Source organism: Cinclus cinclus, chromosome 1, assembly GCF_963662255.1.
Source record: "Cinclus cinclus chromosome 1, bCinCin1.1, whole genome shotgun sequence".
NCBI classification, from domain to species: domain Eukaryota; kingdom Metazoa; phylum Chordata; class Aves; order Passeriformes; family Cinclidae; genus Cinclus; species Cinclus cinclus.
The window spans coordinates 49,672,119-49,680,735 of record NC_085046.1 but is presented as its reverse complement, the minus strand read 5'-3'; the positions used below and the strand labels follow the sequence as shown (position 1 = coordinate 49,680,735).

At 44.2% G+C, this 8,617-nt stretch overlaps 1 protein-coding gene across 3 annotated transcripts in view; it reads left to right on the top strand.

Annotated features, from left to right (window-relative positions):
• The first annotated feature begins 4,960 nt into the window (after positions 1-4,960).
• The window catches only part of CUL1 (cullin 1), a 50,095-nt gene continuing 46,438 nt past the window's right edge, over positions 4,961-8,617 (top strand). For 2 of the 3 annotated variants that reach the window (XM_062510200.1, XM_062510182.1), the window contains exon 1: positions 5,718-8,111. The gene's annotated coding sequence lies outside the window, so the exon portion shown is untranslated. Of the gene's footprint in view, positions 4,991-5,717; positions 8,112-8,617 lie in introns of those variants that run through there. The other variant, XM_062510190.1, reaches the window with a different exon arrangement.

Here is an 8,617-nt window from a genome sequence, read left to right as displayed (position 1 = left end):
CTGCTGCAAACCTCTAAAAAATTCAATCATCCAGGTGACAGAAAACCTGTCAGAGAAGAGAAAAAACCAGAAGGCTTGAGGAGAGCTGCAGTCCTCTGCCCTCTATACACACCTACGTATACACACTGTATCACTCCTGCTGGCCATGCAGTCAGAGGGCTGGACAATTAAAAGATTGGCTTGTGCTTATAAAAGGAGCAGATTAGCCAAAGGTTACCACGTTTGTGAGCATTCCTAGGCTGCCTTTTTATTCAATATAGAAGCCTGGTACTACCTGTCTGACACATCCAGAGACTGGCCTTTCTGAAGAACAATGTGATCTCTGCAAAATGTTTTTCACCTTCCCACAAAGGTTCATAGCGCAAGAGGCAGCAGAGCAATGACTATCATCTGCCATTCACAGATTCTTTTGGGCACCTTTGAATCTGGAAGCACAGAAGGTATCTCTTCAAAGTAACTTTATACAAATGTGCATGACAAACAGCCCAAGACTGATTTGCAAGCAATCATGGAAAATTCTGGAACTCAAATTTTCTATTCAACAAAAAAGCTGAAAAAATTGCTAATTTGCTCACATACTGTACACAACAATATATCCCTTTCCCAAACACGTTGTTTTTCATTTCCTGTACCTTAGCTTGCAACCCTCCCAAGAAGAAACAGTAAGAGGAAAGACATGCCTGCAGCCTCTCACTAGCTCGAAAACACAGGCTCTCAGAGGTAGGAAGCAGACTGCTCAGCTCCAAAGCAGGAATAAAGCATTTAAATGGGGAACCACCACTTAGGTGCTTAGCCAAACATTCTTGACCAAAACACTGAGGAAAACAGATCTGCCTGAAAAAGCAAGAGATGTCCAATACAGCCATGCAACCTTTACCAAATCTGGTCGTCATCTATCCTGCCTATACCAAGCCTGTCCTCCCGTCTGTACAGAGGGGGTGACATAATTACAGTTTTCAGACCGTCACTGCATATGTAACTAGTATCCCTCCAAATCAGCTCAGACTCCTGAGAGTAGTAATAAACTAGCAGCCTCTGCAACTCTGTGTCTTTGAATGACTCAGGCTTTTCTTCTTTGCTGAGGGAGCTACCTACTTAAACTGACAGCAAACATTGTCATGATAATTTTCTTGCTTAGTGTATGCTGATTCATCATCATGCTGATGCAACAAGTGTGAGACCTGTAAGTTGTTTTGAAAACAGGCCCCTCTCAGCAGCACCACAAATTCATTTTAGTAAAAAAGAGTGGATTTCTCTCATGAAGTCTGTCTTTGAAATTCTGGCTACCTCAGTCACTAGTGGAAGCTTCTGTCCTTTCATACAAAGTACATAAATTCCATTGGACAATTTAAAATGCATTAGCCATCCTGATATGCATAATTTGGTAATAGGTATTTTGGTATCCAATTCCCTGCATTCAATTCCCTTTTCTCTCTGTGACCAATCATCCTGCTGCTGGAATTCTTTCAATGGATGTATGGAACCATGTTATGCACCATGTCCAAATTGTCTAGTGAGGATTTTTTATGGCCTACCTTTTAAGAGTGTCAACTTAGCTGCCACTATCATGAATAAAATCAGAGAACTGTGCCTTGCCTCTATAAAGTGAACACAAAGCATAATGCAGCCCTGGGGAAAAACAAATTTCAACACTCCAAACTGCCAGATCTCAGGCTTGTACTGAGGTTAATCACAAAAGCTAAGAAAAAAAAATAGTTTAGTGCAAGATGGTGCCAATTCAATCCTTCATTCTCCCCTTAGTTTGTTCCCTTCCTGTCATTTTCTTTCTTGCTATCTATAGCTCTATTGTCCCCTTGTTTCAGGTTTTAAATCAATGATGCCTTTACCTCTTGCAAAGACAACTGCTGTAAAATACAGCACCAAAGCCTAACTTTTCAAGAGTGAAAAATCAGTCCCTATGTTTCATGATCAGTCCACCCTCCTTTGGATTTGGTTTCTGTCCCACACAGACTATTTTGTTTGCCCTCACTGCCCCAGTCTTTAACACACCACACAGAACTAGCCATGCTGGTGCTGACACACACAAACTCTCTTCTATTACAACTCATGTATGTCAACAAACCAGAAATTTAGTCATGCTTAGGAATGGTGTTTGCAAAGTATATCTACATAGGCAAAATTAATATAAGTGTTGTGATGCCACCCAGCCAACTGAGACCGTGTCCCTGCTACACATTAAACTAGCTCCTAATTAGACTGTGCTCCTTAGTCAGCACTGTTTCACTGCAAGAGCTTTTCCACTGACTTTGCTTGTGTCCACTTCAATAGGCTGGGCCATAGGAAGGCATTATTATACAGGGAAATAATTTTTCCAGCACTAACATGACTAAGGACCATTAGCTTTGAGAAGGCAAATTTTTAGAAAAGGTGAAGAGCTGGTAGAACCAGAATGCAAGTGAAGCATTTTGCAAAGAAAATAAATCTTCTGTTTCTTCCTATTGATTCCCCATTTCTCCTGCCTTTCCCATGAAGGTACTGAATTTCATGGGTTTAACTCTTGATACTAGTGTAAAGGATAAGAACTTTTTATGACATCTTTTATAAACCTTGTTCTTTTCCTTCACAACACTGCTCCAGCAATATAATTCCAGTCTTCAGGAATAAATAAGACAGAACTGACTCCAAAATACTACTCTCCTGAAATATGTCCTAATTTTGGTGTGATTTTGCATCATCTATGTCATACTCTTAGAAAGAAAAAATAACTGCCCCACTTTCAATCCACATACAAGTGCTGCAAATTTGATAGGAGGTTCATGTTTTATCCTCATATATTAAAGTCATCTAGAGTAGGTAGTTTTGCTTAAATTTGTTTGCAGATTGTAAATAGGTTCACGTAACTGTGTATCCCTCAATAAGTCAGGCCAAATACCTTCACACATCTTCCAAGCAGCTCACAGCAGACCAATGTAATTTCCTTTCTTTCAATTTCTACCCTCTTCTTCTCTCCCCAGTGTTGTTTCCAAGTTGTCTTGTTACTACTCTGAAACTCACAATTACAGAAAGATGTTGTGATAATTGATAAAAGATTTGTGTTAATCATAAAAGCATTGGGGTTTGTAGAAGCCAGAATACTAAGGTCTGAAATGAAGCATGGATATTAGATAGAGAAAAATATATATGATTAAATCATTCTGTTTAAATCCCCCTGTTATGAATATTGTGTTTTTTAGTAAATTGTATTTGATACCAATTTGTAAAACGGGGGTTTCCCACGTCCTGAAAGATATTGCAAAATCAGATTTCCTGCCTTTGTATAATCAATTGCAACCAGAAAGATTTTGCAATACCAGATTTCCTGCCTTGGTGTAATCAATCGCAACCTATCTATTAAAACCAAACCCCCCACATCTACTGTTCCTTATCTACCAAGACCACGTGGCTACTTGACAAACTGTCCGGAGACTACAAGGAAAACCATACTATAAAAGGGAGCTGCAAACCAAGGTTTGATGGAGCATGGAGTGGGCGCTGACCCCTCAGGTTCCCCAGCGCTGCTTGCTCCGTCTATATCAAATAAAGCAATCTAAATTTTGCTAAATATCGAGATTTTGTTTCTTATTTATAACAGTGTCTATGTTCTTACAAAAGCCACACTTTAATCAAAGTTTTCAAGGCAATGAATCCTGATATGAATAACTCAGAGGAGCTTCACAGTTTGGTTTAGTACTCACTTGACAAAGACACACTGTTAACACACAGTTGTATCATCCACTTGGGCTCCCAGACTTGGTGTGGTGCCATTCACTGTGTCCAGGGCACTTTAGAAACCCCTATTTCTCATAAATACAGAAGCAGCTGCTTAGCTATGCATGGAGGAAAGTCTTATGTCTACTGATGTCATCCTGAAACACATTAAATTGTGGAATATTAAGGGTTTGGAATGGACCTTAAAGATCATCTAGTCCCAACACCTCCTTCCATGTGCAGGACACCTCCTACTAGACCAGGTTGCTCAAGGCCTTATCCAACCTGGCCTTGAACACTGCCAGGGTTGGGGCATGCTCAACCTCCCTGTACAACTTACTCTCTTGTTCCAGTATCTCACCACCAGCGCAGTAAAGAACTTCTAAACAGCTAACTTAAATTTCCCTTTGTTGAATTTGTACCCATTACTCTGTCTCTTATCACTACAGTTCCTGACAAAGAGCCCCTCTCCAGCTTCCCTCTAGGATTCTTCAGATACTGGAAGGTTGCCATCAGGACTCCACACAACCTTCTCTTCTCCAGGCTGAACAGCCACCCCAGCTTTCTCAGCCTGTGTTCATAGGTGAGGTGCTCCAGTCCTTTTATCAACTTCATGGCCCCCTTTTGACTTGTTCCAACAGCTCCATGTCCTTCTTACGTTGGAGACACCAGAACGGTTCACAGCACTCCAGCTGAGGTCTCACCAGAGAAGAGTAGAGGGGCAGAATTACCTCCCTCACCCTGTTAGTCCAATGCTTTAAATGCAGCCCAAGTTCGATTGGCTTTCTGGCCTGCGAGCTCACACTTGCCGGCTCATGTTGAGTTTTTCATCAAACATCACTCCCAAGTCTTTCGGTTCATCCTTCAAATCTTCTAGCACTGGACAAACTTGGGAAGGGATCGGAGCAACGATCCCCCGGGTAGGACAGGGCCTAGCAGCCAAGGAAATAGCGGGCGGCCTCCCCCGCCGAGCAGCTCATGCGGGCGGGCAGGTAGGCAGGCTCCGCCAGAGCCAGAGCCAGAGCCAGAGCCAGAGCCAGAGCCAGAGCCAGAGCCAGAGCCAGAGGCCAAGCCCCCGCCCCACCGGACCCCGCCGGCGCGGGCAGCCGCAAACCCGCTCCCCCCGCCCGCCGTGAGCCGGGGCGGGGCGGCTGCGAGGGGCGGTGCCTCCGCGATCCCCGGGCCGCGCCGGGGGGAGGTGGCGGCGGCGGCGGATCCGGGCCCGGCGGAGGCGGAAGGGGCGGGCGGACGTGGCCCTGACTCTGCGGGACGCGCGATGCTGGTGAGTGCGGGAAGGCCGCGACGTTGTGTCGCAGCGAGGCCTGGCCCAGGCTGGCCTGACCCGGCAGGACGCGATAGGCGGCGGCGTGGGGCATGGCACTGAGTCACGCTGCGGGGAACGGGGGAAGGGGCGGTCGGACCCGGCCCGCCGTTTGCCTTTCTTCTTCCGGACGCGTTCCCGACCCCGGAGCGCGGGGGCGGCGGTAGTGGCTGCCCAGCTCACTCATGGATCTGGCCCGGGAGCCGTGGGCCGGGCCGGGAGCGGGCAGGCCGTGAACTGCGCATTCAGAACGCATGGCCCCCGTCGGGGTGCGGGAGCGCCCCGCTGGCTGCCTCGGCCCCGCAGGATCTGCCCGGCCGCCGGGGAGCTTGCCCGCTCCTTCCCTCCCTCCCTCCGGCCTTCCCCGGCCTTCCCCTATGACCGCGGACCCCGCATGGCCAGGGCGCCTCGGTGGCTGCCCCGGCCTTTCCGTCCCGCCCCGGCGGCTCTCAGACCTCGGGCCATCCTACCGCAGCCCTCGCTATGCTCCCCTCAGGCCCCGCCACTGCTCATTCCAGGCCCTGCTCGTCCCATGCCTCTGCCCTCTTTTTTCTCTGTGAGCCTTTGTCCGTAACCTCACCGGGCACTGTTTTGGTGTGTTCACTTATTCTCTGTCCTCCCTGTTCCTTTCTGTGCTGCTTCCTTTCACCCTGTTGTATCCCAGCAATCTCCATAGCCCTAGTAGCGCTCAGGTCTGTCTAGGAGCTTTTTGACTGTACTTAGAGACATTCCCTACTGCCCCAGATATCGTCGTGGCTGGGAGATGTTTGTCTCGGTTCATCTTTGTCAACTTCTCTACGTTTCTCTTGCTCTCAAGGACTGTGCGTCAGGCTTCCCCTTGTTGCCACCTACTGTTGTGGCCTTACCAGTGGAGGTGCCCCCTGTAACCTTCTGTTTGTGTATTTATTGTCTCTATCCAGATGACTAGTCCTTAATTTTTTGTTGTTTTGAATAACCAGCTCAGTTGTTTCCCAGTAACTTTGCCACTGCAAGCTAACTGTGTCCTGACTGGGACATTGTTCTTGTTTCCTCTTGAAGTTCTATTCCAGCACCGTCATTATCCTTCTGTTACCTTTCCCCTTCCAGTTTTCTTCTTCCCAGTAACCATTTTCTTAATGCTTTTTTGCCCTTCTGGTCTTACTTTCTTGTCATTAAAACTTTCCTTGTGATCTCACCTAGTACTCTTTTCTTTGCACATACTCCTTTCATTTGTAGATTCATATGCTATCTCCCCTACTTTGTATTTAAATCCTCTAGCTATGCCTTTGAGGGGAAAGGAATTTTATCCTAGGTTATCTGAATACTTGTGTTCTGGTTTCAGCTGGTGTAGTTAAACACTGGAAGGGCAGTGATGACTTACTTGTTTAATCTTATTTTATTTTGATTTTTTATTGACTCCCTCAGCAACCTTTCCCTTGGTATATGTGTTCATATATAATCACATACCACAGCCTTAATACAGACACATGCACTGATGCTGCTCAGGGAGAAAAAGCTCTGTATTGGAAAACCTTTTGGCCAGACTGGGAGGAATGGTCCACACGGGCTGGAAATATACCTAGTAGCTACATAGCTTGATTTAGGCCAAATCATGTTTGTAATACCACATTTTGAACTGGTACTTAGTTCATATGGGATGTATTTGGGATGTCTCCTCTTTGGAGAAGTAGTAAGATACTATACAGGTACCACGGTACATAGATTTTACTGACAATGAACTGCTGTAATGTTGTATGTTGATAATTAGGTGTTCATGTGGCATCAGCATTTTGTGTTTCTGATGGTGACTTGACCAGAAAGAAGTCTTTTCCATCTGCTTTGTAGCTTCTTGTTTTCAGTATTTGTTGTCCAACTTCTTATTTTGTACTGTCTTAGTTGCTTTGGTTCTTAAGGTTGGTTACATTTCGCAGTCGCCTCAACACCACATATTTGAAGTGCAGTTTAAACACTGGACACACTTCCCTCATGGAGGCATAGTGAACACATTTGATCTCGGAAGTAATTTGTACACTTAACTCTAGAATCCTGGTTCAGTGCCTTGTGTTAACAGTGTCTCTGGAGTAAACTTTCCATTGCTTATCCAGGGGTCATTGTAGAAGACAGTCTTAGTTTAGGGACCTGAATTAGGCATGTGTGTTCTCCTCCTTGGCTGACAAAATTGTGGTGGTAGTGGTTTAACAAAATAATTTTTCTTCCACCCTACTCCTTTGTATGCTGATTTGAACTGGCCTTAAAACTTAGGGCTGTTACTCAAACTGTTGCTTTAATTTAAATAGCCTAAGCTAATTTAAGCTAAGTGGATGCACACCCTTATTTCAATACTGCTTTGGAGGTGCCTCTTTTTTGATTTAACTTATTTGTAGTCTTGGTGCAAGTTCTTGGATTTTAGATGTATTATTATGAAAACAATACTGAGTTCTTAGAGAAAGTTCTCAGATACTTAGCTTAAAAAGTGTTATCCTACAACTTGCATGCTAAGATCTCAGAGTACTGCTTTTCACCTGTTATGTTTCTTAGGTAGTGCCTAGTTTTGTGTAGTTACAGATACTTCAGTAGAGCCTAACTTAATGATGAGTCATTTCCCAGGTGCCAGTGGTTTCATGAATTGGGACTACCTGGAATCTTCTCTCTTGCCACGGAAGTTTGATTTTTTTTTTTTTTCAATTTTTTTAACTAGTCAAAAGCCCCATAAAATTCTAGTGAATGAAAGAGCCTTTAAATATACTCCACTTGCACTTATACCACTCTCAACATCAAATATTTGTATTATGAACATGAAGTGAAGGATTTCCTAGTAAGAGGTCAGTGTGTTACCAACTCTGATGTTGTGCTTCCCATGCTGTTCAACAGGGTCTCTCTCTGTGCATCAGAAGGAAGACAGGGCAGATGTCCCACTTGAATGGGATATCAAGAGGATGTGCACAGGCAGTCATAGCAGCCTGCAGGTTGATACAGTCTTCCTGCTGCACAGACCTGGAAGAAAGAAGAGTATGGAAAACTTGGCCTTGGAAGTTCTGCGTGTGCTTTAGGAATACATGATCTCATTTTAAACAGAATACTTAGGTGCTAGCATGTTTTTTAGGTAAGAGTACTCTTGAACAATTGAGCTCTTGCACTAATAGAAATATTTACTTATCTTTATTTTTCAAGCTTATCTCCATGTAAAGAAGCAGTTGTGGGAACCAACATTTAAGAGTGGAACCAACATTTTGGTTACAAATTATAATCTATACAAGCATGCGAACTTAAAACTACAGTTTTTTGGTTAGTTATGGAGACCACTGAGTTTCCCTTGCTTAATAAAGGAGAATTTTCAGTAAGAAAATATAATGATTGGAAAATTATAGAGATGTTTTTGAGCTTATCTACATGAGTAATTGCTGTTTTATTGTAAGAGTTGTAGGTTTTTCAATAGAACTACTTCTAGAACAAGAACAGATTGACTGTTCATGTTTCTACAGCTCTGCAGTCCAGATCTGTTACAGACATGGCTAAATAACTTGGTAGTAAAATTGCTCTGTACTGATGTGCCCTGCTATAGTGCTGTAACTTGTAGCCTTTAATGTAACCACAGATTTAAACACTCAT